We start from the raw sequence: 19,243 nt of genomic DNA on the forward strand, positions 1-19,243 counted from the left end.
CTTTGACCCTAAATGCGAGCAAAACTTTGTACCGATGGCATAAAATAGCAAAAACAAAAAAAAAAAAAAAACAAAAGAGAGACAAAACCCAAAAGAAAAAAGTCTAAAACAAACTAGGCAAAAAGGAAATATAATGTAAATATGGAACCATCAACTTAATTACCGAACATTAAGTGCTGCGATAAGGTCGTCGTTTGCCATTCACCTCATTCCCCCCGTTTCGCTCATTTCCCTCTTCTTCCACCGTTTCGCTTTTAGCTTGACCACCGTTGGTGTGCGTGGCAATCAGAAGCTTGTCTCATTTTTTCCATCTCACTGTGTGCTTCTCTTTTATTGCGACATTTCCGCTTTTGTTGTTGTACTAGCAGGATAATTGCAAAAAATTTGTCTTTCTTGTGGCGTTAATTATTGCCATGTTATGCCGTTGATTTTTCAGTAGCACCATTTTTTCTTCCTGTCCGCTTTGGCATGCTAGTTATCTCCAGTTATGCAATTTTCTAATATAGTACGATTAAAATAGTGTCAGGGACATCCAGCTGATTCTCAAGGAAATAGAGGTAAGAATACTTCAATGTTGGTATACGAATTTTCATCAGCAGCATTCTCAATATATATAGTACATATATATTTATTTGGATTAGTTTAGTCTTCCTAGTTAAATTTATTTATATTTCACTAGATTGAACTGTCCGCTTACCAGCCTGAATTTAAAGTCTGTTACTTTTATTCGATGTTTGTATTTGTTAATGTGAAAAACATAATAAATAATTTCTGATTGTTCCAAGGTAGACGGTATGGCTAACACCCAATATATTATGAATTTAAAGGTTGGAATGCTAGTCAAGAAAATAATGACCCAACCAATATATTTTGACAACAGCTAATTTACTGTGGCACTTTAAATTGATTCAGCTGAAATTTTGATTACATACATATTTTCTGAGATTTAAATTAAAACAAGTTAGGAAGGGCTAAGTTCGGGTGTCACCGAACATTTTATACTCTCGCATGATAAAGTGATAATCGAGATTTCATTATCCGTCACTTACATATTTTTCAAATACCGTATTTGCGTAAAGTCTTATTCCGCTATCATCATTGGTTCCTAATGTATATATTATACAGAGAAGGCATCAGATGGAATTCAAAATAGCGTTATATTGGAAGAAGGCGTTGTGTTTCACTGTTTCACCCATATTTCGTACATGTCATCAGGGTGTTAAGAAAATATTATGTACCGAATTTCATTGAAATCGGTTGAGTAGTTCCTGAGATATGGTTTTTGGTCCATAAGTGGGCGGCGCCACGCCCATTTTTAATTTTTAAAAAAAGCCTGGGTGCAGCTTCCTTCTGCCATTTCTTCCGTAAAGTTTAAATTACGTTCGAATATGCCCCTCCCTAATGCGATCCTTTGTGCCAAATTTGACTTTAATATCTTTATTTATGGCTTAGTTATGACACTTTATAAGTTTTCGGTTTTCCGCATTTTGTGGGCGTGGCAGGGGCCGATTTTGCCCATCTTCGAACTTAACCTTCTTATGGAGCCAAGAAATACGTGTATCAAGTTTCATCATGATATCTCAGTTTTTACTCTAGTTACAGCTTGCACGGACGGACAGACAGACATCCGGATTTCAACTCTACTCGTCACCCTGATCACTTTCGTGTATATAACCCTATATCTGACTCTTTTAGTTTTAGGACTTACAAACAACCGTTATGTGAACAAAACTATAATACTCTCATTAGCAACATTGTTGCGAGAGTATAAAAATTTGTAGCACACTAGCTTTCCCTAGAACAAAACTCCTCGTCGCTCTATTTATATGGCTTTGCAAATAATACTTCGAAACTTTTAACCTAAATGCTTACGGAAGCATACCTTAAACTTTTAGTAGGGTTTCGAATTAACTTTGGAACATAATAGACTCCATGCGTTAAGTAGACCGGCTAAGTAGTCACTTGCAATCCGCTCTTTTAATCATTTGCGAGTTTTGAATTCTGTTGAAAAAAAACCTATGCGCCTTAGTCCGGCTGCTAGCATCCCTAATAACTAATTAAATATTAATTCTTTTAAACAACTGGGTTTCAAAAAGAAATAATATGCATTTCATTCAAGTTAAGGTCTAGAAGTAAACTTTATAATAAAGAAAAAGGCTCTTATGTAGACAATGATGCGCCTATTGTTCTCTGCACAATTCACAATAATATTCCAGCGGTGTCAAATGAACCACTCCATACAAGTAAGAGGCGAGAAAACGCGCTCACCAAAACTTTTCTTCAATAGATTGATTGTTTCGTTGACTGTATCGCATGTAGCGCCGTCTTGTTGGAATCCAAAGTCGTCCTCACCAACATCCTCCAATTCAAGCACAAAAAGGTCATAAATCATGAGTCTTTAGCGTTTCTCATTGACTGTAACGGTATGACCCTTCCTTTGAATAAAAATTAATCAATGAGTCGCTCTGCTTATAGAGCACACTTAACAATAACATCTTGATGTAACGGCGTCTCAACAATGGTTTGTGGATTATCTTCACTCAACAACATTTTCCTGAGAAAATCGTGATTGGTGACCATTTCGTTTTGAGCCCACTGATCCTGCGGCGCGGTTGAATATCGTTCGGCTTCAATTCTTACACGGTTAAAGCTAAAAAATACGAATCCATTTTACCTAAACAATGTGAAATGTGTTATATGGTAATTATTTTGCAACGACAGAATTAATTGAACATCACGTTAAATTTCCTTGCTTTCAGAACTAATTGAATTTTGAGCCCAAAAGTAGATCTGAGCTGATATGCTCTTACTCCATTAGAGTACGGCCGCCGCTTTGAAATCATTTCTATATTCATAAATAAGCTGGAACAAATTTTTGAAAGCAAAATTTAACGGTTTTCAACAATCAATTTTTTCTTTTACCACTACCAGTTATATTTGAAGATCACAATCATTATGGTGTAAACCAAATCATAAATAGTCGCTTAAGTTTCACAAGATATTAAATTTGAGCACATTCCATGCAAGAGTGGTACCAATTAATTGGTTTTTCGGCAACTTAAATGTGGTGATCGTAATCTACTGCAATATGTTAAGCCATTTTTTTTTGACAAAGCAACTTTTACTGCATTAGATAAATCTGTTTAACAGTCAATCAGTGTTCGACTGAGATTCTTTTTTCAGACTTGTAATTAAAATTAAAATTGAAGCAGTTTTATTCCACTTACCTTATAAACTAATTGGTTAACATTCGCTATTAAGATTTCAAGGGCGGACTCGAGTGGCGTTTATAGCTCTAACTCCATTCACATGTTTTTTCGCAACCTCTCCACTAATTCTACGCCACTTGCCTACGCCACAGTTTGCTTTTCTGCTGCTGTTGTGGTTTCCGCTAACTGTTGTTAGCCTTGTTAGGTATGATACGCTTTGAGAAATAACAAATAACAAACAGCAATAAGGATTAAAATGGCAACAGCAATTGCAACCGGGGGGAAAACTTGCACAATGACAATAATGAAATGGCTGTCGGCAGCAGAGAATAAAAAATTAAAATAGATAAATAACAAACAACAGCGACAACGTCAACATCCGCATAAATGCAAGACTGAATGAAAAAGAATGAAAATAAATAAAACTGAAAGTCAGGAACAAAGCAAATAACTTAACGACTTCAAATGACAAGATGCGCCTAGAAAATTAAATCATTTACCGTGACAATGACTTTCATGCCATTTTATCGTTTCTGCCACAGTCATGGCGCACTTGTTACCGTTATGCTTGTGGTGCAGCTATACATAAATTTCAATTGCCGTTGTTGCGCCGAAGTCCTTGTCTGCGGTCAGTATGCACACCCACACAAGGACCAGTTGCCACCAACCACCACCACCATACTTAGCAACATCTCTCCTGGGTCCCTCTGCCAGCCACCACCCTCAGCGATGCTAACCAAAATGACAGCAATAAAAGTTAGCAAAATACTACATACAGCGAAATAAGTAATTTGATTATGAGAGAAAAAGACTTTTTGCATGAATCACTACTAGGCGGTATTTTATATGAAGCTATTAGAGGAGTAAAATGTGGACCTAAGGTTGATTTATAATATAACTAACTGTGTAGTTTACACTACTATACAAATATATACTGAAGTTTCTATGCTTTAGCTATATTTAAAAAATTGCTCGCCTCTATTGCAAGTATTGGTCCAGGCTTGACTCAAACCCTTACCACAATTTAACTCAAATACCTTCAATGCTTCTTTGTGAGCCTTTAAGTGAGAAAATGCTGGAAGCACCACTAAGATGAAATTTGTTTTATCCTTTTCAATTCGTTAATTCGAACCGAGCTCATTTGTGGTCGTTTGAACAAAATTCCGTCCCCTATACCGATTGAAGTAACGAGTTTTTCAATTAAAGAATTATGAAAAAACACTAATTGTCAACGAAATTCAAATGTTCGTTATTTAGTGTGAAGTACAATCGAAACCATAAAGTTCCGAATATGCCATCATTCAAATGGTTTCCACAAGTTCTTTTCAAGGAACGAATTCGATGAACCCAATTTCCGAGTACTTTTCCCACTAAATCAAGTTGAATGTCATGAATAGCACGTTCAATATTTACTTCTAAAGCTTGGTTTACTGCTGAATACAAATAAATAATGGTGTTAAATCACAAATTCTTGGGGGCGTTTCAATGTCACAATTTCTCGAAATAATCGAATCTCATAACTTTTCTCGCAAAAATTCAGTTATTGCGCATGGTGTGTGGCACGTAGCCCCATCTTGTTATAAACAGATGTTGCCAAGATCAGCTTCTTCCAATTGTGCTTTACACTCACCATTGACAGCATTGACAGTAGCGGTGTCAGCAGCTTAATTTCGAAAGAATTACGAACCGATGATTCCACCAGATCTAAAACCACAACAAACTGGAAAATTTTTGTCTTAAAAATAGTTATTTTCAAGTTGTTCTAAGGTAAAATTAGCAAATCCACGACGTTTACGGTGGTCCAATGGCTTCAGTTCTTGAGTGAGAACAATTTTATGCGCATGCAAGCCCAATTCTTTTTTTCCAAAATAAACCAGTTTGTGGTTAAAGCCCTTTCCAATTCTTGAGAATGTTTTGGAATCGACAAATGAGCTTCAGCAACACAGCAATATTTTCATTATTTCGAACAGCTCTTCGTCCTATTATCACTTGAACATTATCTAAACAAAATATACGCACGAAATTTTCATCAATCCGACGAATAGCGAGCACAGGTGAACGATTATTACGATGATTATTTTGATAGTAAAATTGAATAATTTGAAAACGTTGTTCTTTTGTATATATTTCGAAGATGAATTTGTAAACATTAGTGAGTACAATGAACATATTATAAATGGCCGATATGATACTTAGGAATCATATTATCTCCATTGGAAAAATATATATTTTCAAATCATCAATCGTATCTTCAAATTCCGAAAATTTTTAGGCACAAATTTGGTTTTTAAAACAAATATACTTTTTTTTATTAAAATCATTTTTATTTGAGCTAAAGATTGTGATTCATATGAACTTCAAATATGGACTTGGTCGAAATCTTGTAAGCATATTTGAAACACAATTTGCTAAAGTATAGTTTAGGATAATATGGTTATTATGTTTCATTAAGATAATGACTGATACATATCATGGAGTCAATCATAGCAAGGAAATATTACTCATAATATATTATATGTGACCTGGTCTACGAAAAGGGGGCCAACGTGCGAAAACTAGTTTTCTGGGAAAAGCTGTTAAAAATAATCGTCAGTTTCTCGTTATCTCATTAATTGTTCTCCTTTTTTTTGACACCTAAGCCCCCTTTTCGTAGACCAGGTCACATATATTGAATTTATTCTATCCAAATTTTACTTTCACAAATTTTTTTCGTGCAAAAAATTTGTTTTTGTGTTTTTAGGCAAAATATGGGACATTAATATATTTATTTCGACACAGTTTGAAACATTTTTATGTGGTGATTTTCCAAATTTGCAATACTCCAAAAAATGATCTTTAAACATTTTCGTATAAGAAGAAGTAAAAGACCTGGGAAGTACCTTCAAGTTCATAAGGCTTGTTAGTTAGATGGAGTTTAAGGCGAGTTTTCACCCGGTTTTATTCATTCTATTAAGTAAGGAAAGTATTGACCCGAAAATCACTTTACTTTCAATTAAAAATCTCACACATTGACCGATATTAAAAAAAAAATCAACTATAAGCAGAGGCTCCTCATATTCACTCCCTAGAAGCCTGAATTTTTGTTCGATTTACGCATTTTTTAGTCATAAGTTGGCACACACCGAATGTGCAAAGTTTTATCCTGACATTTTTATCCTGATTTGTAAAATGAAAGTAAAAAATAGATTTTAAAAATATTAGGATCCTACGATCTGACAAATAATATTATACATTTAGCTACCATTCGAACTGATTAATGTAACTCTAGCCCTTGCAAGGGAAACTTTTTTACGTGAAAAATCGGCTCAGATTAGTATCAAATATATCACTCCTATCTCAGTAGAAATTGTTTAGATGGGATAGCTATAGCACATAGCTTTCATAAAAACTGACTGCTCGAACTCTAGACCTTGTATAGAGGACTTTTTATATGAAAAAGCATTTTCACGAACCTCTTCAAAGATCATTACCAAGACATCACTACAATATCCAAATATGTTGTTCAGATCAGTCTACTATAGCAATTAGCTGCGATATAAAAAATAGCCGCTTGAAATTAAGATACCATTTTATGCTATTAAAATGCACCCGTAAGGAGTATTATGGCTTCAGAACAGCCAAAGTTAACGTTTTTCCTTGTTTTTTTTTAAGCTTGATTAGCTGGCTAGTTTCTATTAAGGAGAATATTTTCAATAATTATTAATTAATTAATTAAAGTAAAGATATTTAGAATTAGTTGGCCGAAAAACGCTAGATAGTTGCAAATCGAACTGACATTGTATCGCAAGATTTTACCATAAGCGCTGTCAGTAGGTAGAAAAAATATTTTCAACAGGCCTTAACCAAGGAGAGTGAACTATCTATCAATACTATCAAACTGTAATTTAAAATGGATACAAGAGTACCTAGTTATTTGCTTAGTTGAAATTCTACTATAGTAAATGTATTCAAATACACTTGTGTAAATGACATTGTTGCTATTATAGGCAACCAACTTGTGGTCAAAGACGAAAATCAGAACTAGCGAAATTACTAGTATGAAATATAATCAAAAATGTACTTGAAACATGCTTAAAAAGAAACATTTTACATTCATTCACTTGTGTTCAATCATTTTACCGATACTTTTTCTATTGCCCTATTGAAGTACCATCAATCAGGGAAACCGGTGGAAGCTTCGTGGAAACTTGGCAATACGCAAACAGGCTTGTGCAAGAAGAAAGTGAAAATATTCGAAATAAAAACGTGTAAATGAAAGAGGAAAGTAATGACGTTTTTCTTCTTCTTTGTATCACTTCAAGTCTTAATTAAATTGCAAGGTATCAATTGGCAAACAGAAGCGTTTGGTTTGGCGCTTAATTTAGAAATATGATTGCGTTACTCTTTGATAAACAAGTATACATACATATTACTTTTACTCTTTTTTGATGTTTCCTCAACTCAATTAATTTTGTTTTTATCATTGCCTCGGAGAGTTTGAAATTAATGTGGTTATCGGTAGTAAGGAAGTACCATCATATGTATGTACATATGTATATAGGGTAGTTGAAAAAGACTTTTCGTATTTTGTCAATAGATGTCGTTGCAGTCGTATATCTCCAGTGCTACTAATCACATTATGTCATACCATATAGTGTTGGAAAGGTGAGATTTAAAGCTTCATTTACCAAAGAATATTAAATTCGGGGAAGTTGGAAAAAAGTTACAGCGAGTTAAATGAGTGAAAATAACGAAGAAATTCGCTATATTTTGAAGTTTTTGTATAAAAAAGGGAAGAATGCCACGCAAACCACCAATGAAATTTGTGTAGTTTACGGAGACGTTGCCGTATCAGTTCGTGTAGCACATCAATTGTTCGCTCGCTTCTATTCTGGAAAGACTCACCTCGCTTTGGTCGATCTATCGTTGAAGAAGTCGAATAAATTATTGAAAAACTTTACCAGGACCGTCACATAAGCAGCCATGGCATCGCTAAAGAACTTAGCATTCATCATCAAACGGTTTTGAACCATTTAAAAAAGGTTGTCCACAAAAAGAAGCCCGATATTTGGGTACTACAAGAATTGTCTATGGAAAATTTAATGGACCGAACTAACATCTGTGATTTTTTGCTGAAACGAAATGAAATCGAGGCGTTTCTGAAGCGAATGGAAGACAAAAAGTGTATTAAATACGACAATAGTGTGCGAAAAAAATTATGGTCCAAGCGTAGTAAGGCTCAACAAATAGTCGCAAAGTTAGGATTGACGTCTCGAAAGATTATGCTGAGTGTTTGGTGAGATTGGAAACGAATCATCCACTATGAGCTGCTCTAGCCTGGTTGAAAGATTGATTCTACATTTTACTGTCAACAACTGATGAGATTGAAGCAAGCAATCGAACTAATCAACAGAATGGGTTTCGTCTTCCATCAGAACAACGCACATCATTGATTTATAGTCCCCTTAAGTGTATTATTATTATTGCTGTCTATATTTCTTATTTATATCGTTATCTACAAAAATGTGTATCGTAAACAAAAACTCTAAAAAATTGGGTCTATCTAACAAAACAATACATGTGGACACGAAAGTATATAGTGCTTTATTGAACCAAAACTTATTTATCTGCAAATTCAGAGAGAATACCCACCAACTGCGACATTATACTATCGGAATTTTTTGGTGGAAATCCATATGGTCCCTAGTATACGAGTTATCTCAGCACATATCTCCATATGTATGTATGTATATCTATACCAGATGGTATGCTGTCTTCTTGTTTCCACAGTGCAGGCTGTTGCCTATTATTTTAAAGTTTTATTTACAGCTCTTGCCACAATCCGCATAGGAAAATTTCACAATTATCACACACTGGAAAATTTTCACACATGTACGTACATTGTGTACATAAGTAAACACACCATATTGTTTACGCGTTTTTGCTGTTATGCAACATAATTCGTTAAGGCGCATCATTATGGCAGACCCGCCTTGGGAAAACCCGTAATTATCGCATAATGGACTTTGAGGGCTTGCTTTGACTTTCCTTTGTTTTAAGAATGTAAAATCCAATGTTATACCAAAACCCCTTTTAAAAGGTTTTCATCTGGTGTTCTCAAATTACGCGGATTAATTTCAATATTTTGTATTATCAATGCTGGTAGTCCTTGAAGCATTTTCTCGGAACGCAGAACGTTCACTGTTACCATACATCATTTTCTCTCCCATCTTGTATTGCTTCACTTCTAAGCCTGCTACTCCGATACAATTAGGGGTTTCACATAGTCTCACAAAGTTATAAGTTATAACTATCCGAAAACATAGCGTTCAGAGTTCTATTTGCGTAAACTTATTATAGTATGCAATCCAACAACAAATTTTTTAAACTAGTATACAAATTTATGAATTTATGATTTTACAATGCTCTATGACACGTTGTGAGTACCTCAATTATCATTCTTTTAGCTCTGAGTTGCGCAAGATATTTTTTAAGAATTTGTAAAATAGCCTAGCAGAAAGATCACTACAAAGGCGTTAAATTCATTTGTAGGTCAGAAAACATGCGGTTCTTTGAAAATGTTTTGAGGAGGTAATTTTTTTCATAGATAAAATAAAAATGTACATTTACAGAATTTAATATCGTATAATTAACTGCACTGGTCTTCAGGAAGACTTCCGGAATAAGGTGATTTTGCTGGTAATGACCGAAAAACTAGACAAAATTAGTTGATTAGTTCAATATATCTTATTACCGTGGTATAGTCGTTATGTTCAATGCTACCAAATCTTGTTTTGCATATGTATGTACATATGAATGTTGCATCACATTTGCGATTGTGAATCGCTCAAAAGACATCAAATTCCTTTTTTCTTGATTATTGAAAAATTAAGACTTAAAATCACTTAGAACAGTTTATTCAAAATAAAACTAATCTATTACTAAGACATTTTTCAACACGGTGCAAATCTACACTAGGCACCACAAGAGCTGCCTGTTTGTTCGAAGAGCTCGTGTAGTTTGTTCGATTGGATACTCTCCAACGCTTGACGAATTGAATACATCTTTTAAAACGACTAGTATTGAGCGATGTTCGAAAGTCATACTTATATTTTTATAGCAGAACCCTTAATTTCACAATATCCCATATGACTTTACTATTCTTTATTCAATATTATTATGCATGGATTACAATCACCTAAATATATTTTGTATTTAAATCAACCGAATTAACGCATATTTGTTTTGTGCATCAACCATTAATTTAAATACCAATTCATAAAATGCTAAAAAAAAACCTTCTGAAAAATCAAAGTTCTGCTAGTTACAAAGTAGACTATGGTTTCTAGTCTGTTTAACTCATTTAATAAAAACTCAAGCTCATCACTTTTGTGCATAAATCCTAGAAATATTTTGCAATGAAGCCCTCGTTAAAAAATCGAATAAGTTTTTAAATGTAAATAGCAAATGGCCAGTGTTGTATTGTATGCGCTTTTCGGAAAGAGTTCTAAAATACCTCCGTTTAAGGGCGTACATGGATTTGCTTGTTTTCACTATGTTTTTTTTTCATATTATAAATGAAATTTTGTGAATGATTCAAATGAACATAATAATAATAATAAAAAAATTTTGGAAGTTCAGCCATTGGTAGCTGGTTTCCGGAGGCACCGCCCAAAATCGTTTCCTCGCGTTGGTCAACATAACAGACGGAGGAGTCATTTAAAATCAAAAAGTCAAATTGAATCGGTTAACAGATAAGTACAGGTTGTGCTTGATCAAAGAATTTGAAAAAAAATGAATTTTTGGCAAAGTTGCAAACAAAATAGTACGTTTATAATATAATTAAAATACAAAAAAAAAAAATTTAAAAAAATTATTTTTAAAATGTCAAACCTCAAAGCTAATAGCTCTGACAGACGACAGCGCTAATATGCATTAGCGGGCTTAAGTTACATTTATTTGCGCATTTGACCCATGTGAATGCAAGAATTTCGTGCATTTGGCTGAATTCAATGAGCAACATTGGTTAAAAATGACAGATTTTTGCTATTGTTTGACAGATGTCGCTTGAAATCTGGCGCCTTGTTTGTGTTTACAGCTTCAGAGGTAAACAGTTTTTAAATTGCTAATTAAATTATGTGGAGGAAGGAGTCTTGTGTAGAAGTTCACGCAAGTGAGGAAAGTTCTCTGATCGCCATTCACTTGGGAGTGGCCAGAAACGATTCTTTTACACATGACTCAAGCAGCTCACGATTTCCGGCGATTGACCAAGTATCCTCTGGGTAGCCTAAGAACATCCGTTTGAAGGCAAGCTAAAGTGAGAAGGCGAGACATCCCCTCCGCAAGTTTGGTGTTGGATTCGTGGTGGGAGAGAGACTCCGTCGCCGAGTACTATCATTCACTCCGGTGAATGAACGTCTAGCCACAATCCGCATCAAAGCGAGGTTCTTCAACATATCGCTGATCTGCGCCCACGCCCCGACGGAAGAGAAGGACGATGTGACCAAAGATGCCTTCTATGAGCGCTTGGGGCGCACTTATGAGAGCTGCCCCCGCCACGATGTCAAAATCGTGCTTGGCGACTTTAACGCCAGGGTGGGCAAAGAAGGTATCTTTGGCACTACGGTCGGTAAATTTAGCCTCCACGTGATAGACGGAAGACACATCTCCAGTGTTTTAGATGTGCGTGCGTTCCGAGGTCCTAACATCGACTCAAACACAAGGAAGGTTCGACGTCGTCACAACAGACAGCAGAACGATTTTCTACTCGGCTTGCACTCCTGCTCTCTGAGAGCACTCGTCAACAACTCGGTATAAGGGAACTGTGGGACGGCATTTCAAACTCCTTACGTACAGCTGCAACCGAAACCATTGGTTTTCGGAAAGTGCAAAAGAACAGCTGGTACGACGAGGAGAGCCGTGTCACAGCGGAGAAAAACAGGCTGCCTACCTCGCAACGTTACGATCGACCACTACACGTGCGGGATGGGATAGATACCGAGAGTTGAAGAGGGAAGCGAGACGCATTTGTAGACAGAAGAAGAAAGAGGCTGAAATGCGTGAGTACGAAGAGCTTGATAAGCTGGCCGACAGGGGTAATGCTCGAAAATTCTACGAAAAAATGCGATGGCTTACGGGAGGTTTCAAGACCTGAGCGTATTCCTGTAGAACCCCCAAAGGTGATCTAGTCACTGATGCCCAAAGCATACTTAAATTATGGAGGGAACACTGCTCCAGCCTGCTGAATGGCAGTGAACGCACAACACCAGGAGAAGGAGAACCCGATTCCCCAATCGATGACGATGGAGCAGACGTTCCATTACCCGACCATGAAGAAGTTCGAATAGCAATTGCCCGCCTGAAGAACAACAAAGCGGCAGGGAGCCGACGGATTGCCGGCCGAGGCTATTCAAGCCACGGCGGCGAAGAACTGATAAGGTGCATGCATCAGCTTCTTTGTAAAAAATATGGTCGGACGAGCATGCCCAACGATTGGAATTTAAGTGTGCTATGCCCACCCCAAAAAAAAGGAGACCCCACAATCTGCGCCAACTACCGTGGGATTAGCCTCCTCAACATCGCATATAAGGTTCTATCGAGCGTATGGTGTGAAAGATTAAAGCCCACCGTCAACAAACTGATTGGACCTTATCAGTGTGGCTTCAGACCTGGAAAATCAACAACCGACCAGATATTCACCATGCGCCAAATCTTGGAAAGACCCGTGAAAAAGGAGAATCGACACACACCACCTCTTCGTCGATTTCAAAGCTGCTTTCGACAGCACGAAAAGGAGCTGCCTTTATGCCGCGATGTCTGAATTTGGTATCCCCGCAAAACTAATACGGCACAATGTAAACTGACGTTGAACAACACCAGCTCCGTCAGGATCGGGAAGGACCTCTCCGAGCCGTTCGATACCAAACGAGAGTTTCAGACAGAGCGACTCCCTATCGTGCGACTTCTTCAACCTGCTTCCTGGAGAAAATAGTTCGAGCTGCAGAACTAAAGAGAGAAGGTACCATCTTCTATAAGAGTGTACAGCTGTTGGCGTATGCCGACGATATTGATATCATCGGCCTCAACACTCAAGCCGTTAGTTCTGCTTTCTCCAGACTGGACAAGGAAGCAAAGCAAATGGGTCTGGCAGTGAACGAGGGCAAAACGAAATATCTCCTATCATCAAACAAACAGTCGTCGCACTCGCGACTTGGCTCTCACGTCAGTGTTGACAGTCATAACTTTGAAGTGGTAGATAATTTCGTCTATTTAGGAACCAGCATTAACACCACTAATAATGTCAGCCTGGAAATCCAACGCAGGATTGCTCTTGCCAACAGGTGCTACTTCGGACTGAGTAGGCAATTGAAAAGTAATGTCCTCTCTCGACGAACGAAAGCTAAACTCTATAAGTCGCTCATAATTCCCGTCCTGCTATATGGTGCAGAGGCTTGGGCGATGACAGCAACCGATGAGTCGACGTTACGAGTTTTCGAGAGAAAAATTGTTAACTCGGCTATAATCGCGTAAGCGGTGTCTACGCCAATTAAGAAGAAGAAGAAGAAGAATGTTTATTTCACAAGCCTCTACTGCGATTAAAGATGACCTGTTTATTATATACTAGAAGACCCGTCCACGCTTCACTGTGGCTGATACATAGATAATACTACTACTACCATCTACATATATGATTTCTATTTATTGGATTATAACTATTAGTTAATAAGATATAGCATTTTTGTGAAGCAACTTGTGTTAGTTTAAAAAAAAATGGATCATAAAGCATTTCGTGTGTTAATAAAGCATTGCTTTTCGGAGGAAAATACTGTTGAATTTAGGCTCAGGGAAATCCATCGCTGATTCTGAGAAGTGTTTGAGTGCTCTTTAATCGTAATAAAACCGAATTTTGCGTCGGTGTGTGACAATGGAAACATAGCTCCATCATTTCCCACTGGAGTCCAATCGACTGTCATTCTAGTGGACTACACATGATGAACCGGTTCTCAGGCGTGGAAAGACGAAAAAGTCGGATGGAAAGGTTATGACATCAGTCTTTTGGAATGCACGTGGTATAATACATACTCAACGACTTATTACTGAGCCAGTTATAAACCATTGCTCTGCGCATTTGGTTGGAGTACTTTTCTACTATTCCAAATACTTAGCAATTGTATTATTATTTATGAAGAATCTGTTTAAAATTGTACGCATATATTCAAATAATTCCTACAGATCTGAATTTTGAACAAATGCTTATTATTTGAAATATAATTTTTGTATTTATGAGTTGTATTAAATTTTGACACAAAGAGTTAAAAGGTTTCCTATGTCCTTACCTTGGTTCTAAGGTAGCTACCCACCAGTTTTCAGCCAAATCGGTTCAGCCGTTCTTGAGTTATAAATGGTGCGGCTAATAGCATTGACTGACGGCAGCGTTAAACCAGATTAATTGCATTTTTCGGGATTAATTCAGGAGTTACCACAGCTAACTCCGTTGCTGAACACAAAAATAACCATAGCACCCGAATCCCTATTCCTGCATAATATTCTCTTTTAGTATGTAAATATTTACATTCATACTTGCGTATTCACTCAAGTCTTATAATTCTGAAATATAGTATATTTTCATAAAGATATATACGAATATATATGTGATTCATTACAATTTACTGTTATAATTAATTATCGCAAGCCTTACACTTCGAATCCAATATATTTCGAAGACGTCTCTGTTGCCTTTAGTAGAATTCTAACGGAAGCGCATAATCAATTGCAACAATTGTTCGCCGACCACAACTTATGTGGTTCGGAATATGTACAAATTTCAATTGAAATGTAGTGAATGCTCGTTTATGGTTATATTCGTATATGTTTGCTTACAAACGATATATATTGATGTTAATAATAATTATTTAACCCATGTTATGCGCCTAATCCACTGGCGGACCAGTATGTACACCTATACTTCAATTGGGGTCTTTATTTCTTACTGATTTCGTAGTTTAATTCTCATAAAGTAAATATTGCAATAAAAAGTTTTCGAGTATAATTTCATTAAGATAATCTACATGGATCCTTGCAGCCCTCTTTGATTTGCCTTGTCCTTGCTTTCTTTATCTTGAGCTTTGTTCTTTTCTAAAAAAGACTGAAGGAATAGCAATATTACGTAGTTTAATCAGACACAAAAACATATTCATATACCGCAATCAAAAAACTTTAGTCAGTAAATAACATATTAGGTTGTCGAAAAAGTCTTTTCGTATTTTGTCAATAGATGGCGTTGCAATCGTATATCTCCAGTGCTACCAATCACATTGTGTCATACTATATAGTGTTGGAAAGGTGAGATTTTAAGCTTCATTTAACCGGGGAAGTTGAAATAAAGTTAAGCTGTCAAAAGTGAGTGAAAATAATGAAGAAATTCGCGATATTTTAAATTGATTGGAAATACGAAAAGACTTTTTCGACCTCCTAATATATACTTATAGAGTAAGGTATAAAAGTTACTTGAAATCAAAAAAGTTACGTAAACATTATTTGGTGTAGAAAAAAAGGTTTTTCATCCAAAAGAAAAGCAGAACACAAATAAAGAATAATACATTATTCGATGAACAAACCGTTCTCCTCCAATAACCAAAACTTTCTTAAGAGGCTCTTCACTGTGATAGAACGATCGTTGCTGAATTGGGTAGTGCGCAGGCGCGGGGAGTTTTGTTCTGATGAAAACACCCTCTCTATAAATCATATCAGGACCGAATTGGTTTTCTTCACTAGAAAGTACAAAATCCTGTGGATTGAATTAAGCACTTAGTGCTTTCTCAAGACAGAATGCTCTCGCAGAAACTCAACAGCGAGGAAGGAGGAAGGAAGGCATCGGTTGCCCTGTAACGCTGCAGGGAGCCAATGATAAAAGGTGGTGTTCCTTTGATTCTTAAAAATAGTTTAGTATCTAATGTTCTACGGAATTTTTGAATGGTACATTGAAACTGAGATAATTTCTGTTCCTTTATCATTTCGAACCTTAACACTCTGGAACCCTAGAGCGCTTTGATTTCATTTCAAAACTTAAATTACTCAGTCATAGAAACTAGCCCTTTCTGTCGTTTCTGTACTCCATACCTTCCGGACACGCTTTAGAGAGAAGACCTCGCTGGGGGCAATGAGCGGTGAGCTCTTTACGGCTGATTCAAAACTTGCTGGTAGCTTTCATATAGGAGTACGCTATCGGGAACTTTCCAACATCTCCAGTTTTTGGCATAGTGACCACTGCAGCGTCTTCCAATCATAGGTGGCTACCACAAGGGTGTTGGAAGATCTACTGCTCCGAAATAGTCTGCTTCAGTATAATGACTATCTGCTCCATAGTCCGTTAGTTTTTTAAGGTTCACTACAAGACTGTAGCAGTCTAAGTGTTATCCCACGTCATGCTGATGGATGAGCCATCTAACTTAACCTAACCTCAAAGAATTAGTCTCGAATTTTCAAAAAAAATCTTTATTTATTTGGCTTAAAGTATATTTAGAGCCTAAAAAGCATTATTCAATTAGTAAAATTGTGAAAGAAATGTTTTCCAATGCTAGTGCGGAAGCGTTGAACCAAAAGTTTAAAAATTACTTTTCACAACTTCTCAATTTTTAAAGTTGGAGACGTTGTTATACCTTTTTCTAGAAGTATGCAGAAACGTATGTACTCTACTGTAAATTCATATGTTGTTTAAGATTTTTTAATTGGGTTTCAGATAGTACGCGTTCTTAGAGCGAAGCCCTCTTAAAATATTTGATTTGTCTACGTATAGAAGCCGCCATTTGGTATCAAAATGACAAAAATTGTTTTTATACAAAAATACATATTTAATAAAGCTTGAGAGAATGGCACTCGAGTTTTCTTTTACTCACAACTCTAATAAGTTGTCATAATTATACCTTTTTAGTGTTCTGGACTTACTCCTTAAATTGCCGTATATTTTCTGGACATCTAAAACTGCACATTATTTCGTTTCTAGTCCAATAATAGGCAAGAGAATGCAAATCTTCGCTTTCTCTGACATTATGCATTCCGAAAATGTAAACCACTTATAGGTAGACATAATAGAACTGAATCCAAATATTTTAGATCCCTCAGATCCGCCAGTGCATGCACATAACAAGTATTGACATGTTACACGAATAACAAAGCGTTACCAGTACTACATACCATAGCATGCTTAGTACGGCAGAGTATTTGCATAGGCAACAAATCGAATGTCTTCTGCGCCGCTTGCCCGCACGCTTGCGTCCGTGCGCCTCTGTAAGGCTGCCAAAATGTTCCACATCGAGCCATGACGACTGGCTGTTTGAATTTCGCACTCTATTATTGCTCTACTTATTTACCATCTCACTCACACACTGTGTCAATTTTGTGCTGACAGTTGCTTGCAGCGGTAACTAACGGGAAATATTCAATTTGTTATTGACAAGCTGACTTAGTTCAATACATAAAATGTGAACGTCAGCAAATGTCAGCTGACGAAGGAAGTGAAGGTGCACACATGCAATAATCTATAGGTATAAGTGTATGTATATACATATATGTAGATATGCGTCTAGATGCGTTTGTGTGTTTGTGCTGGCGTGTGAGTTCACTGCCGGAAAAGGAACTGAGCGTTGTGCTGTCACCTGTGTAGAGATATTGCATGATTTGCAGCGTTCGTCCACATCTATCATTAGACAAAAATGTATCGCTCACATTGCAAGTAACTGTAATGCAATTAGTTGCACTTGCCATTAGATTATACGTTCTTGACTAGTTTGACAAACAAACTGTCTATTTAGCACAGAGTTGCATGAGAATTCATATACTGTATGTATTTATGTATATTTCGCATTTATTATTGCTATAATTTGTGTTTGTATTTGTAATTTGAAGCCAAGAATGTTTGTGTTTGGTATAAAGCGTAAAGCTTTTTGGCAAAATAATCCTATTATAACGAAAGCAGATTAATAACTGGCTTGAACCCTTTTAGACTTTTGAAATAACATACAATCGGTGTGGCAATTAATGACCAACAGTTGTCAGCTAACTGTACACACTCAGGTGTTTTCAGTTTGCGCTTACGAAATTGGTACAAAGCTTTAATTATATGATTCTGTGCAAATTTAATTGAAATTTGACAAAGTTTTGTCAAAAGCTTTAGGCATAGTGCAAGCAAATAATGGTGATGTATGGGAAAATATCAGCGTATTTGATAAATAATTTAGTTTCGTAAAATGTGTACCCTTTAGAGCTGCTAATTGTTAACTACTTTCGATGTAACAAATTGATGGTAAATAAATTAATTTGATTTTACATGGCATTTGTGATGATATGTATAATATACCGTTATGTGGGCATAAATATGAGCATTTACTCTATATGTAACCATAATCAGAGCATTTGCTCTATATGTAACCGTAATATTAATGGAACGCATTTAATTATTTAACTTTGGTCGAATGTCAGCTTTTCAATATATTTCATACACAATTAGGTAATGGTTGGCGTAATTTATCATATGCAAGGGGAATTTATGCAATTATCGTAACAAATGAACAGCAAGTATTATGTTGGTCATGACTGAGATAATTAAGTGAATGAACTGAAACTGGACACGCATAAATCTGTGGAAGTGGCTGCTTTCAGTTCAAGTCATTTTGAAGAGTGCACCCAAAGTATGACAGCCAAGGTGTTTCAAACTCAGTTTGGCGAAAGACAGTTTGGACAGTCGAGGAGAAAGTGGTTTTTGCTCGTCTCATGTATGCCAATTGCTTATTGGTCATTTGTACCTCCCAGCAAATGAACCCTGCTAACAGCAAGTAGTTTAATAGACTGGTGTACCACACTGAGCTAGAAACACCTCGGAACCTCATAACCTCACAAGTGTTGGTTGTTGACTAGCGCTCACCATACTCACCCGTGGTATATACATACACATATGTACTTCCAATTCCAGCAAGCTCACAGCCATTGTTTCTGCCGAGTTATCGGAATGACTGCTTACTTCTTCGAAATTGTATGAGTATTTCGAGTGATGAGGCTAT

This window comes from Bactrocera tryoni, chromosome 2, assembly GCF_016617805.1.
Source record: "Bactrocera tryoni isolate S06 chromosome 2, CSIRO_BtryS06_freeze2, whole genome shotgun sequence".
In the NCBI taxonomy this organism is placed as follows: domain Eukaryota; kingdom Metazoa; phylum Arthropoda; class Insecta; order Diptera; family Tephritidae; genus Bactrocera; species Bactrocera tryoni.